The sequence below is a fragment of the Coregonus lavaretus genome (genome assembly GCF_964263955.1).
Source record: "Coregonus lavaretus genome assembly, chromosome: 24".
Classification (NCBI taxonomy): Eukaryota; Metazoa; Chordata; class Actinopteri; order Salmoniformes; family Salmonidae; genus Coregonus; species Coregonus lavaretus.
In genome coordinates, this window is record NC_140011.1 from 2,238,158 (window position 1) to 2,253,194 (window position 15,037).

The following is a 15,037-nucleotide window of genomic DNA, read 5'->3' on the forward strand; positions in this document are numbered from 1 at the left end:
AGAGAGAGAGAGAGAGAGAATTAGATGGAGCATACTTAAACTCACACAGGACACCAGATAAGAGAGGATAATTACACCAGATATAACAGACTGACCCTAGCCCCCCGGCACATAGACTATTTCAGCAAAGATACTGGAGGCTGAGACAGGGGGGGTCAGGAGACACTGTGGCCCCGTCCGACGATACCCCCGGACAGGGACAACCAGGCAGGATATAACCTCACCCACTTTGCCAAAGCACAGCGCCCACACCACTAGAGGGATATCAACATACCACCAACTTACTACCCTGAGACAAGGCTGAGGATAGCCCATAAAGATCTCCTCCACCGCACGAGCCCGAGGGGGACGCAAGACCGCAAAGGAAGATCACGCCAGTGACTCAACCAACTGAAGTCGAGTATAGCACAAAAAAGCCTGGCACAACGCGACGCACCCCTCAGAGGGACTGCATGGGAGAGCACTAGTAAGCCAATGACTCAGGCCCCTTAATAGGTTCAGAGGCAGAGAATCCCAGTGGAGAGATGGGAGCCAGCCAGGCAGAGACAGCAAGGGTGGTTCGTCATTCCAGTGCCTTGCCGTTCACCTTCGCACACCTGGGCCAGACTACACTCAATCATAGGACCCACCGAAGAGATGAGTCTTCAGTAAAGACATAAAGGTCGAGACCGAGTCTGCGTCTCTCACAGGGACTTTAATGCAGGGAAACTTAAATCCGTTCTACCTAATTTCTACCAGCATGTTAAATGTGCAACCAGAGGAAAAAAAACTCTAGACCACCTTTACTCCACACACAGAGATGCATACAAAGCTCTCCCTCGCCCTCCATTTGGCAAATCTGACCATAACTCTATCCTCCTGATTCCTGCTTATAAGGAAAAACTAAAGCAGGAAGCACCAGTGACTCGGTTAATAAAAAAGTGGTCAGATGACGCAGATGCTAAGCTACAGGACTGTTTTGCTAGCACAGACTGGAATATGGTCCGGGATTCTTCAGACAGCATTGAGGAGTACACCACATCAGTCACTGGCTTCATCAATAAGTGCATCGATGATGTCGTCCCCACAGTGACTGTACGTACATACCCCAACAAGAAGCCATGGATTACAGGAAACATCCGCACTGAGCTAAAGGGTAGAGCTGCCGCTTTCATGGAACGGGACTCTAACCCAGACGCTTATAAGAAATCCCGCTATGCCCTCCGACGAACCATCAAACAGGCAAAGAGTCAATACAGGACTAAGATTGAATCGTACTACACTGGCTCTGACGCTCGTCGGATGTGGCAGGGCTTGAAAACTATTACAGACTACAAAGGGAAGCACAGCCGCGAGCTGCCCAGTGACACAAGCCTACCAGACGAGCTAAACCACTTCTATGCTCGCTTCGAGGCAAGCAACACTGAAGCATGCATGAGAGCACCAGCTGTTCTGGATGACTATGTGATCACGCTCTCCGTAGCCGATGTGAGTAAGACTTTTAAGCAGGTCAACATTCACAAGGCCGCAGGGCCAGACGGATTACCAGGACGTGTACTCCGAGCATGTGTTGACCAACTGGTAAGTGTCTTCACTGACATTTTCAACATGTCCCTGACTGAGTCTGTAATTCCAACATGTTTCAAGCAGACCACCATAGTCCCCGTGCCCAAGGACTCTAAGATAACCTGCCTAAATGACTACCGACCCGTAGCACTGACGTCTGTAGCCATGAAGTGCTTTGAAAGGCTGGTCATGGCTCACATCAACAGCATTATCCCAGAAACCCTAGACCCACTCCAATTTGAATACCGCCCCAACAGATCCACAGATGATGCAATCTCTATTGCACTCCACACTGCCCTTTCCCACCTGGACAAGAGGAACACCTACGTGAGAATGCTATTCATTGACTACAGCTCAGCATTCAACACCATTGTGCCCTCTAAGCTCATCACTAAGCTAAGGATCCTGGGACTAAACACCTCCCTCTGCAACTGGATCCTGGACTTCCTGACGGGCCGCCTCCAGGTGGTAAGGGTAGGTAACAACACATCTGCCACACTGATCCTCAACACGGGGGCCCCTCAGGGGTGCGTGCTCAGTCCCCTCCTGTACTCTCTGTTCACCCATGACTGCATGGCCAGGCACGACTCCAACACCATCATTAAGTTTGCCGACGACACAACAGTGGTAGGCCTGATCACCGACAACGATGAGACAGCCTATAGGGAGGAGGTCAGAGACCTGGCCGTGTGGTGCCAGGACAACAACCTCTCCCTCAACGTGACCAAGACAAAGGAGATGATTGTGGACTACAGGAAAGAAAAGAGGACTGAGCATGCCCCCCTTCTCATCGACGGGGCTGTAGTGGAACAGGTTGAGAGCTTCAAGTTCCTTGGTGTCCACATCACCAACGAACTATCATGGTCCAAACACACCAAGACAGTCGTGAAGAGGGCACGACAAAGCCTATTCCCCCTCAGGAGACTGAAAAGATTTGGCATGGGTCCTCAGATCCTCAAAAAATTCTACAGCTGCACCATCGAGAGCATCCTGACTGGTTGCATCACCATCTGGTATGGCAACTGCTTGGCCTCCGACCACAAGGCACTATAGAGGGTAGTGCGTACGGCCCAGTACATCACTGGGGCCAAGCTTCCTGCCATCCAGGACCTCTATACCAGGCGGCGTCAGAGGAAGGCCCTCAAAATTGTCAAAGACTCCAGCCACCCTAGTCATAGACTGTTCTCTCTGCTACCGCACGGCAAGCGGTACCGGAGTGCCAAGTCTAGGTCCAAAAGGCTTCTCAACAGCTTCTACCCCCAAGCCATAAGACTCTTGAACAGCTAATCATGGCTACCCGGACTATTTGCACTGCCCCCCCACCCCATCATTTTTACGCTGCTGCTACTCTGTTAATTATTTATGCATAGTCACTTTAACTTTACCCACATGTACATATTACCTCAACTACCTCAACTAGCCGGTGCCCCCGCACATTGACTCTGCACCGGTACCCTCCTGTATATATAGCCTCCCTACTGTTATTTTACTTCTTCTCTTTTTTTTTTTTCAACACTTGTTGGTTAAGGGCTGTAAGTAAGCATTTCACTGTAATGTCTGCACCTGTTGTATTCGGCGCATGTGACCAATACAATTTGATTTGATTTGATTTGGATAGGCAGATCATTCCATAAAAAAATTAGCTCTATAGGAGAAAGACCTGCCTCCAGCTGTTTGCTTAGAAATTCTAGGGACAATAAAGAGGCCTGTGTCTTGTGACCGTAGATTGTGTGTAGGTATGTACGGCAGGACCAGATCGGAGAGATAGGTAAGAGCAAGTCCATGTAATGCTTTGTAGGTTAGCAGTAAAACCTTGAAATCAGCCCTAGCCTTAACAGGAAGCCAGTGTAGAGAGTCTAGAACTGGAGTAATGTGATCACGTTTTTGGTTCTAGTCGAAATTCTAGCACTAACTGAAGTTTATTTAGTGCTTTATCCGGGTAGCTGGAGAGTAGAGCATTGCAGTAGCCTAATCTAAAAGTGACAAAAGCATGGATGAGCTTTTCTGCATAATATTTGGACAAAACGTTTCTGATTTTTGCCATGTTACGAACATGGAAAAAAGCTGCACTTGAAATATTGTTGATACTGTATGTTCGTCAAAAGAGAGATCAGGGTCCAGAGTAACGCTGAGGTCCTTCACAGTTTTATTTGAGACGGCTGTACAACCATCAAGTGTCACGGTCATTGAAGAACGGGTCAGACCAAGGCGCAGCGTGAAATGCATACATGTTTATTAAACATACAACAAAACAATAAACAACGAAACGTGACGTCGGAAGGCTATACACTAACAAGCCAAACACCGAACACAAACAAGATCCCACAACTCAAGCAGGAAAACTGGCTGCCTAAGAATTATCCCTAATCACAGACAACGAGCGACAGCTGCCTCAGGACAACTGAGCTGGAGAAATACGCAGATTTGAAGAGTCCTTCATTTGCTTTCTAATGATCATGATCTTTTCGTCAAAGTTAAAGCCATCCTCTCTTGGGGAATGTTGCTTTTTAGTTAGCTTTGCGACAGTATCAAAAATAAATGTTGGACTGTTCTTATTGGAAAAAAAGGCTGATCGAGCAGCAGAGAGGGCTCTTCGATATTGCACAGTACTGTCTTTCCAAGCTAGTCGGAAGACTTCCAGTTGGAGCGCCATTTCCGTTCCAATTTTCTGGAAGCTTGCTTCAGGGCTTGGGTATTTTCTGTATACAATGGAACTAATTTCTTGTGACAAATGTTTTTTGTTTTTAGGGGTGTGAGTGCATCATGCAAGGTTAAATTTAGATCCTCAGTTAGGTGGTTAACATATTTTTTTTACTCTGATGTCCTTGGGTAGGTGGAGGGAGTCTGGAAGTGCATCTAGGAATCTTTGGGTTGTCCAAGAATTTATAGCGCGGCTTTTGATAATCCTTGGTTGGGGTCTGAGCAGATGTTTTAGTTTTTGTTTATATATATATATATATATGTATTTTACCCCCTTTTTCTACCCAAGTTCGATCTTGTCTTATCGCTGCAACTCCCTAATGGGCTCAGGAGAGGCAAACGTAGAGTCATGCGTCCTCCGAAACATGACCCGCCAAACCGCGCTTCTTAACACCCGCCCACTTAACCCGGAAGCAAGCCGCACCAATGTTTCGGAGGTAAAACACAGTTCAACTGACGATCAAAGTCAGCCTGCAGGTGCCAGGCCCGCCACAAGGAGTTGCTAGAGCGCGATGAGACAAGTAAAGCCCCCCTGGCCAAACCCTCCCCTAACCCGGACGACGCTGGGCCAATTGAGCACCACCTTATGGGACTCCCAGTCACAGCCTGTTGTGACACAGCCTGGGATCAAACCCGGGTCTGTAGTGACGCCTCAAGCACTGCGATGCAGTGCCTTAGACTGCTGCGCCACTCGGGAGCCCCCTTAGCAGATTGTTATTGCAAACATAATAAAATGGTGGTCCGATAGTCCAGGATTAAATACGTTTAGATCCACAATATTTATTCCACAAAACTAGATCCAGGGTATGACTGTGGCAATGCGTAGGTCCGGAGACACTTTGGACAAAACCCACTGAGTCGATAATGGTTCTGAAAGCCTTTTGGAGTGGGTCGGTGGACTTTCCATTTGAATATTGAAGTCACCAAAAATGTGAATATTATCTGCCATGACTACAAAGTCTGATAGGAATTCAGTGAACTCAGTGAGGAATGCTGTATATGGCCCAGGACGCCTGTAAACAGTAGCTATAAAAACTGATTGAGTTGGCTGCATAGATTTCATGACTAGAAGCTCAAAAGACAAAAATGCAGTCTTATTTATTTTTGTTAATTCAAATTTGCTGTTGTAAATGTTAGCAACACCTCCGCCTTTTGCGGAATGCACAGGGGATATGGTCGCCAGTATAACCAGGAGGAGAGGCCTCATTTAACATGGCTTGAGCCATGAATCTGTCAGGCCAATCACATCAAGGTTATAATCAGTGTTTAGTTCATTGACTATGACTGCCTTATAGGAATGAATAATTTAAATAAGTTTAAATCGCTTCTCTCATTCCATGGCACTGTGTGCAGACGTAGGCCTAACTGTCTTTATGGATAACTTTTGCACGTTCATACAAAATACTAGGCTCCTGTCAATTGTGTCGTTGCCTATGTGCGAGGCAGATTCTCAAAAGAATCTGCCATTGATATGGCATTATAGGAGGACTGAATAGTTTTGAGGAGCTTGACTTTGGTATTTGGACAAGGGGCACTCTTTGAAAATGGGGATAATGTAACAAAATGTGGAAAAGGTCAAGGGGTCTAAATACTTTCCGAATGCACTGTATGTGAAGCTGCTAAACCAGCCTTGATTAAAGGGAGCGTAGGCTATGCTTGGTTTTTAATCAAATTAAACAAAATTATGTTTCTTAATATGAGATTCACTGGCACAAAAGGCACATCTCACTGTGCATCATGGCTGGATAGGCTCAGTCCTCTGCACTATATCCCTTCTCTGCGGCTCTCGGCCCCTGCCACCAGTATCAGGACCAGATGGAGACGGTTACATCACTCGCCCACTCCCAGTGATGTAGAAGTTCTTCCCGGTCGGGATCTCCTGCAGAAGAGTTCGGAAGTTCAGATCAATGAGTCACTCCACGTGTGACTTTGCCGATCATAGATAGACCCTGCTGAACCTTTCGTTGCTCCTTAGCCTTTGTTTCTGCCGAAGGGCAGCCACTTTCTCCTGGACAGAGCGTATTTCCAGGTATGAGAATGTGTGCGTGCATTTGTGCGTGCATGCATTTGTGTGTGCATGTGAGTGTGTTTGTTTGTGTGTGTGCATGTGAGAATGTATGTGTGAGTGTGTGTCACGATCGTCGAAGGAGGAGGACCAACGTGCAGCGTTATTTGCAAACATACTTTACTTTATTCAGTAACACGAACAAAACAACAAACGATAACGTGAAGTCCTTGGTTAACACACATAAACCAACACGGAACAAGATCCCACAAACACTGTGGGAAAACTGGCTGCTTAAGTATGGTTCTCAATCAGAGACAACAAGCAACAGCTGATACACGTTGCCTCTGATTGAGAACCACACTGGCCAACATAGAAATACAATACTAGAAAGAGAACATAGAACCAAACACATAGACTCTACACACCCTGGCTCAACATATTAGAATCCCCAGAGCCAGGGTGTGACAGTATCCCCCCCCAAAGGCGCGGACTGCGACCGCGCCTGAACATAAACCGAACAGGGGAGGGCCGGGTGGGCATTCCTCCTTGGAGGCGGTTCCGGCTCCGGGCTTGACCACCACCCTCCAACAATCCCCCCGTAGCGCCCCTGATCCGGTCTGGCCACGCTGGCTGGAGCTGGACATCGGTGGAGCGGATTGCTTAGGCTCCGATGTGGAGCAGCTGACCGGTACCTGACCAGGCACCGGTGACCCAGGATCGGGTTGTGCTGGACTGACGACGCGCACCCCTGGCTTGGTGCGTGGAGCAGGAACGGGCCGGACCGGGCTGACGACGCGCACCCCTGGCTTGGTGCATGGAGCAGGAACGGGACGGACCGGGCTGACGACGCGCACCCCTGGCTTGGTGCGGGGAGCAGGAACGGGCCGGACCGGGCTGACGACGCGCACCCCTGGCTTGGTGCGGGGAGCAGGAACGGGCCGGACCGGGCTGACGACGCGCACCCCTGGCTTGGTGAGTGGAGCAGGAACGGGCCGGACCGGGCTGACGACGCGCACCCCTAGCTTGGTGCGTGGAGCAGGAACGGGCCGGACCGGGCTGACGACGCGCACCCCTGGCTTGGTGCGTGGAGCAGGAACGATGAGACAGCCTATAGGGAGGAGGTCAGAGACCTGGCCGTGTGGTGCCAGGACAACAACCTCTCCCTCAACGTGACCAAGACAAAGGAGATGATTGTGGACTACAGGAAAAAAAAGAGGACTGAGCATGCCCCCCTTCTCATCGACGGGGCTGTAGTGGAACAGGTTGAGAGCTTCAAGTTCCTTGGTGTCCACATCACCAACGAACTATCATGGTCCAAACACACCAAGACAGTCGTGAAGAGGGCACGACAAAGCCTATTCCCCCTCAGGAGACTGAAAAGATTTGGCATGGGTCCTCAGATCCTCAAAAAATTCTACAGCTGCACCATCGAGAGCATCCTGACTGGTTGCATCACCACCTGGTATGGCAACTGCTTGGCCTCCGACCACAAGGCACTACAGAGGGTAGTGCGTACGGCCCAGTACATCACTGGGGCCAAGCTTTCTGCCATCCAGGACCTCTATACCAGGCGGCGTCAGAGGAAGGCCCTCAAAATTGTCAAAGACTCCAGCCACCCTAGTCATAGACTGTTCTCTCTGCTACCGCACGGCAAGCGGTACCGGAGTGCCAAGTCTAGGTCCAAAAGGCTTCTCAACAGCTTCTACCCCCAAGCCATAAGACTCTTGAACAGCTAATCATGGCTACCCGGACTATTTGCACTGCCCCCCCCACCCCATCATTTTTACGCTGCTGCTACTCTGTTAATTATTTATGCATAGTCACTTTAACTTTACCCACATGTACATATTACCTCAACTACCTCAACTAGCCGGTGCCCCCGCACATTGACTCTGCACCGGTACCCTCCTGTATATATAGCCTCCCTACTGTTATTTTACTTCTTCTCTTTTTTTTTTTTCAACACTTGTTGGTTAAGGGCTGTAAGTAAGCATTTCACTGTAATGTCTGCACCTGTTGTATTCGGCGCATGTGACCAATACAATTTGATTTGATTTGATTTGGATAGGCAGATCATTCCATAAAAAAATTAGCTCTATAGGAGAAAGACCTGCCTCCAGCTGTTTGCTTAGAAATTCTAGGGACAATAAAGAGGCCTGTGTCTTGTGACCGTAGATTGTGTGTAGGTATGTACGGCAGGACCAGATCGGAGAGATAGGTAAGAGCAAGTCCATGTAATGCTTTGTAGGTTAGCAGTAAAACCTTGAAATCAGCCCTAGCCTTAACAGGAAGCCAGTGTAGAGAGTCTAGAACTGGAGTAATGTGATCACGTTTTTGGTTCTAGTCGAAATTCTAGCACTAACTGAAGTTTATTTAGTGCTTTATCCGGGTAGCTGGAGAGTAGAGCATTGCAGTAGCCTAATCTAAAAGTGACAAAAGCATGGATGAGCTTTTCTGCATAATATTTGGACAAAACGTTTCTGATTTTTGCCATGTTACGAACATGGAAAAAAGCTGCACTTGAAATATTGTTGATACTGTATGTTCGTCAAAAGAGAGATCAGGGTCCAGAGTAACACTGAGGTCCTTCACAGTTTTATTTGAGACGGCTGTACAACCATCAAGTGTCACGGTCGTTGAAGAACGGGTCAGACCAAGGCGCAGCGTGAAATGCATACATGTTTATTAAACATACAACAAAACAATAAACAACGAAACGTGACGTCGGAAGGCTATACACTAACAAGCCAAACACCGAACACAAACAAGATCCCACAACTCAAGCAGGAAAACTGGCTGCCTAAGAATTATCCCTAATCACAGACAACGAGCGACAGCTGCCTCTGATTGGGAATCACACCCAGCCAAACATAGAAATACGAACATAGAATCCCCCACATAGAAAAACACACACACATATTCACACCCTGACCAAACTAACTAGAGTCTATAGGTCAGGGCGTGACAGTACCCCCACCCCCCCCCCCCCCCCCAAAGGTGCGGACTCCGGCCGCACAAACCTGACTTAACAGGGGTGGGCTTCCAGCCTCGGTGGCGGCTCCGGCTCCGGGCTTGACATCTCCTCCCTTACTGACCGCGTTGCACCCCTGGACCGATCTGGCCCTCATCGCGGAGCTTCCCCTCTCAATCCTCCTACGATGCACCGATCCCTGTCTGGACCCTGGTGTGGGAGACTCCGAACCTAGAGAGGGGCTGACGTCTGGACCCGGAGTGGAGCCACTGACCGGAGATGGATCAGGCACCGGTGGAGCGGACTGCTCTGGCTCCAGAGTGGAACCGTTGACCGGAGCTGGACTGGGCACTGGTGGAGTGGACTACTCTGGCTCTGGAGTGGAGCAGCTGACTGGTGCTGGACCAGGTACCGGTGGAACGGGCACGGGCCGTGCCGGACTGGAAACATGCACCACTGGTCTTGTGCGAGGAGCAGGAACGGGCCGTACCGGACTGGGAACCGGCGCTGGAGGTCTACTACTGTCTCCGTCCTTTACACTCCGCGCCCCGTCCTCCTCCAGTGAGGACTCCTCCTTGAGCCCCCACGAGTGCAGTGGTCGGGGCTCCTCTCTGTCGCTCCCCGACCACCCTTTTAGCCCCCCTCAAAAAGTATTGGGGCTGTCTCTCCTTCTCCACCCTGATCCCTTTCAGGGCCTCCATTTGCTTGGCCAGATCCTCTCTTATCTCCCTCCAAGTCCATACTCTCTGCTCCTCCTGGGCACGCTGCTTGGTCCATTGGTGGTGGGATCTTCTGTCACGGTCGTTGAAGAACGGGTCAGATCAAGGCACAGCGTGAAATGCATACATGTTTATTAAACATACAACAAAACAATAAACAACGAAACGTGACGTCAGAAGGCTATACACTAACAAGCCAAACACCGAACACAAACAAGATCCCACAACACAGGCAGGAAAACTGGCTGCCTAAGTATAATCCCCAATCAGAGACAACGAGCGACAGATGCCTCTGATTGGGAATCACACCCGGCCAAACATAGAAATACGAACATAGAATCCCCCACATAGAAAAACACACACACACATTCACACCCTGACCAAACTAACTAGAGTCTATAGGTCAGGGCGTGACATCAAGATTAATTGTTAGATCCAACAGTAGATCTCTTTGTTTCTTGGGACCTAGAACTAGCATCTCTGTTTTTAAAAGTAAAACATTTGCCACCATCCACTTCATTATGTCTGAAACACAGGCTTCCAAGGTAGGCAATTTTGAGGCTTCACCATGTTTTATCGAAATGTACAGCTTTGTGTCGTCCACATAGAAGTGAAAGTTGACATTGTCTTTCCAAATGACATCACCAAGAGGTAGAATATATAATGAAAACAATAGTGGTCCTTAAACGGAACCTTGAGGAATGCCAAAATGTATAATTGATTTGTCGGAGGACAAACCATCCACAGACACGACAAACCATTCACAGAGACTAACTGATATCTTTCCGACAGATAAGATCTAAACCAGGCAAGAACTTGCTCTGTGGACCAATTTGGGTTTCCAATCTCTCCAGAAGAATGTGGTGATCGATGGTGTCAAAAGCGGCACTAAGGTCTAGGAGCACGAGAACAGATGTAGAGCCTTGGTCTGACACCATTAAAAGGTAATTTGACACCTTCACGAGTGCAGTCTCAGTACTACGACGTGTCTAAAACCATACTGACGGGTTTCATATACATTATTTGTCCTCAGGAAGGCAGTGAGTTGCTGCACAACAGCTTTTTCTAAAAATTTTGAGCGGAATGGGAGATTTGATATAGGCCGATAGTTTTCTACATTTTCCGGGTCAAGGTTTGGATTTTTCAAGAGAGGCTTTATTACTGCCACTTTTAGTGAGTTTGGTAAACATACAGAGGATAGGTAGCCATTTATTATGTTCAACATAGGAGGGCCAAACACAGGAAGTAGCTCTTTCAGTAGTTTAGTTAGAATAGGGTCCAGTATGCAGCTTGAAGGTTTAGAGGCCATTACTATTTTCATGTGTCAAGAGATACAGGATTAAAAAACTTGAGTGTCTCCATTGATCCTAGTTCCTGGCAGTTCTGTGCAGACTCAGGACAACTGAGCTGGAGAAATACGCAGATTTGAAGAGTCCTTCATTTGCTTTCTAATGATCATGATCTTTTCGTCAAAGTTAAAGCCATCCTCTCTTGGGGAATGTTGCTTTTTAGTTAGCTTTGCGACAGTATCAAAAATAAATGTTGGACTGTTCTTATTGGAAAAAAAGGCTGATCGAGCAGCAGAGAGGGCTCTTCGATATTGCACAGTACTGTCTTTCCAAGCTAGTCGGAAGACTTCCAGTTGGAGCGCCATTTCCGTTCCAATTTTCTGGAAGCTTGCTTCAGGGCTTGGGTATTTTCTGTATACAATGGAACTAATTTCTTGTGACAAATGTTTTTTGTTTTTAGGGGTGCGAGTGCATCATGCAAGGTTAAATTTAGATCCTCAGTTAGGTGGTTAACATATTTTTTTTACTCTGATGTCCTTGGGTAGGTGGAGGGAGTCTGGAAGTGCATCTAGGAATCTTTGGGTTGTCCAAGAATTTATAGCGCGGCTTTTGATAATCCTTGGTTGGGGTCTGAGCAGATGTTTTAGTTTTTGTTTATATATATATATATATGTATTTTACCCCCTTTTTCTACCCAAGTTCGATCTTGTCTTATCGCTGCAACTCCCTAATGGGCTCAGGAGAGGCAAACGTAGAGTCATGCGTCCTCCGAAACATGACCCGCCAAACCGCGCTTCTTAACACCCGCCCACTTAACCCGGAAGCAAGCCGCACCAATGTTTCGGAGGTAAAACACAGTTCAACTGACGATCAAAGTCAGCCTGCAGGTGCCAGGCCCGCCACAAGGAGTTGCTAGAGCGCGATGAGACAAGTAAAGCCCCCCTGGCCAAACCCTCCCCTAACCCGGACGACGCTGGGCCAATTGAGCACCACCTTATGGGACTCCCAGTCACAGCCTGTTGTGACACAGCCTGGGATCAAACCCGGGTCTGTAGTGACGCCTCAAGCACTGCGATGCAGTGCCTTAGACTGCTGCGCCACTCGGGAGCCCCCTTAGCAGATTGTTATTGCAAACATAATAAAATGGTGGTCCGATAGTCCAGGATTAAATACGTTTAGATCCACAATATTTATTCCACAAAACTAGATCCAGGGTATGACTGTGGCAGTGCGTAGGTCCGGAGACACTTTGGACAAAACCCACTGAGTCGATAATGGTTCTGAAAGCCTTTTGGAGTGGGTCGGTGGACTTTCCATTTGAATATTGAAGTCACCAAAAATGTGAATATTATCTGCCATGACTACAAAGTCTGATAGGAATTCAGTGAACTCAGTGAGGAATGCTGTATATGGCCCAGGACGCCTGTAAACAGTAGCTATAAAAACTGATTGAGTTGGCTGCATAGATTTCATGACTAGAAGCTCAAAAGACAAAAATGCAGTCTTATTTATTTTTGTTAATTCAAATTTGCTGTTGTAAATGTTAGCAACACCTCCGCCTTTTGCGGAATGCACAGGGGATATGGTCGCCAGTATAACCAGGAGGAGAGGCCTCATTTAACATGGCTTGAGCCATGAATCTGTCAGGCCAATCACATCAAGGTTATAATCAGTGTTTAGTTCATTGACTATGACTGCCTTATAGGAATGAATAATTTAAATAAGTTTAAATCGCTTCTCTCATTCCATGGCACTGTGTGCAGACGTAGGCCTAACTGTCTTTATGGATAACTTTTGCACGTTCATACAAAATACTAGGCTCCTGTCAATTGTGTCGTTGCCTATGTGCGAGGCAGATTCTCAAAAGAATCTGCCATTGATATGGCATTATAGGAGGACTGAATAGTTTTGAGGAGCTTGACTTTGGTATTTGGACAAGGGGCACTCTTTGAAAATGGGGATAATGTAACAAAATGTGGAAAAGGTCAAGGGGTCTAAATACTTTCCGAATGCACTGTATGTGAAGCTGCTAAACCAGCCTTGATTAAAGGGAGCGTAGGCTATGCTTGGTTTTTAATCAAATTAAACAAAATTATGTTTCTTAATATGAGATTCACTGGCACAAAAGGCACATCTCACTGTGCATCATGGCTGGATAGGCTCAGTCCTCTGCACTATATCCCTTCTCTGCGGCTCTCGGCCCCTGCCACCAGTATCAGGACCAGATGGAGACGGTTACATCACTCGCCCACTCCCAGTGATGTAGAAGTTCTTCCCGGTCGGGATCTCCTGCAGAAGAGTTCGGAAGTTCAGATCAATGAGTCACTCCACGTGTGACTTTGCCGATCATAGATAGACCCTGCTGAACCTTTCGTTGCTCCTTAGCCTTTGTTTCTGCCGAAGGGCAGCCACTTTCTCCTGGACAGAGCGTATTTCCAGGTATGAGAATGTGTGCGTGCATTTGTGCGTGCATGCATTTGTGTGTGCATGTGAGTGTGTTTGTTTGTGTGTGTGCATGTGAGAATGTATGTGTGAGTGTGTGTCACGATCGTCGAAGGAGGAGGACCAACGTGCAGCGTTATTTGCAAACATACTTTACTTTATTCAGTAACACGAACAAAACAACAAACGATAACGTGAAGTCCTTGGTTAACACACATAAACCAACACGGAACAAGATCCCACAAACACTGTGGGAAAACTGGCTGCTTAAGTATGGTTCTCAATCAGAGACAACAAGCAACAGCTGATACACGTTGCCTCTGATTGAGAACCACACTGGCCAACATAGAAATACAATACTAGAAAGAGAACATAGAACCAAACACATAGACTCTACACACCCTGGCTCAACATATTAGAATCCCCAGAGCCAGGGTGTGACAGTATCCCCCCCCAAAGGCGCGGACTGCGACCGCGCCTGAACATAAACCGAACAGGGGAGGGCCGGGTGGGCATTCCTCCTTGGAGGCGGTTCCGGCTCCGGGCTTGACCACCACCCTCCAACAATCCCCCCGTAGCGCCCCTGATCCGGTCTGGCCACGCTGGCTGGAGCTGGACATCGGTGGAGCGGATTGCTTAGGCTCCGATGTGGAGCAGCTGACCGGTACCTGACCAGGCACCGGTGACCCAGGATCGGGTTGTGCTGGACTGACGACGCGCACCCCTGGCTTGGTGCGTGGAGCAGGAAAGGGCCGGACCGGGCTGACGACGCGCACCCCTGGCTTGGTGCGTGGAGCAGGAACGGGACGGACCGGGCTGACGACGCGCACCCCTGGCTTGGTGCGGGGAGCAGGAACGGGCCGGACCGGGCTGACGACGCGCACCCCTGGCTTGGTGCGGGGAGCAGGAACGGGCCGGACCGGGCTGACGACGCGCACCCCTGGCTTGGTGAGTGGAGCAGGAACGGGCCGGACCGGGCTGACGACGCGCACCCCTGGCTTGGTGCGTGGAGCAGGAACGGGCCGGACCGGGCTGACGACGCGCACCCCTGGCTTGGTGCGTGGAGCAGGAACGGGCCGGACCGGGCTGACGACGCGCACCCCTGCCTTGGTGCGGGGAGCAGGAACAGGCCGGACCGGGCTGACTACGCGCACCCCTGGCTTGGTGCGAGTGGCAGGAACAGGCCGGGCCGGGCTGGCGACGCGCACCGTAGGCTTGGTGCGAGGGGCAGGAACAGGCCGGGCCGGGCTGGCGACGCACACCGTAGGCTTGGTGCGAGGGGCAGGAACAGGCCGGGCCGGGCTGGGAACACGCACTACTAACTTAGTGCGGGGAGCAGGAACAGGTCGGGCCGGACTGGGAA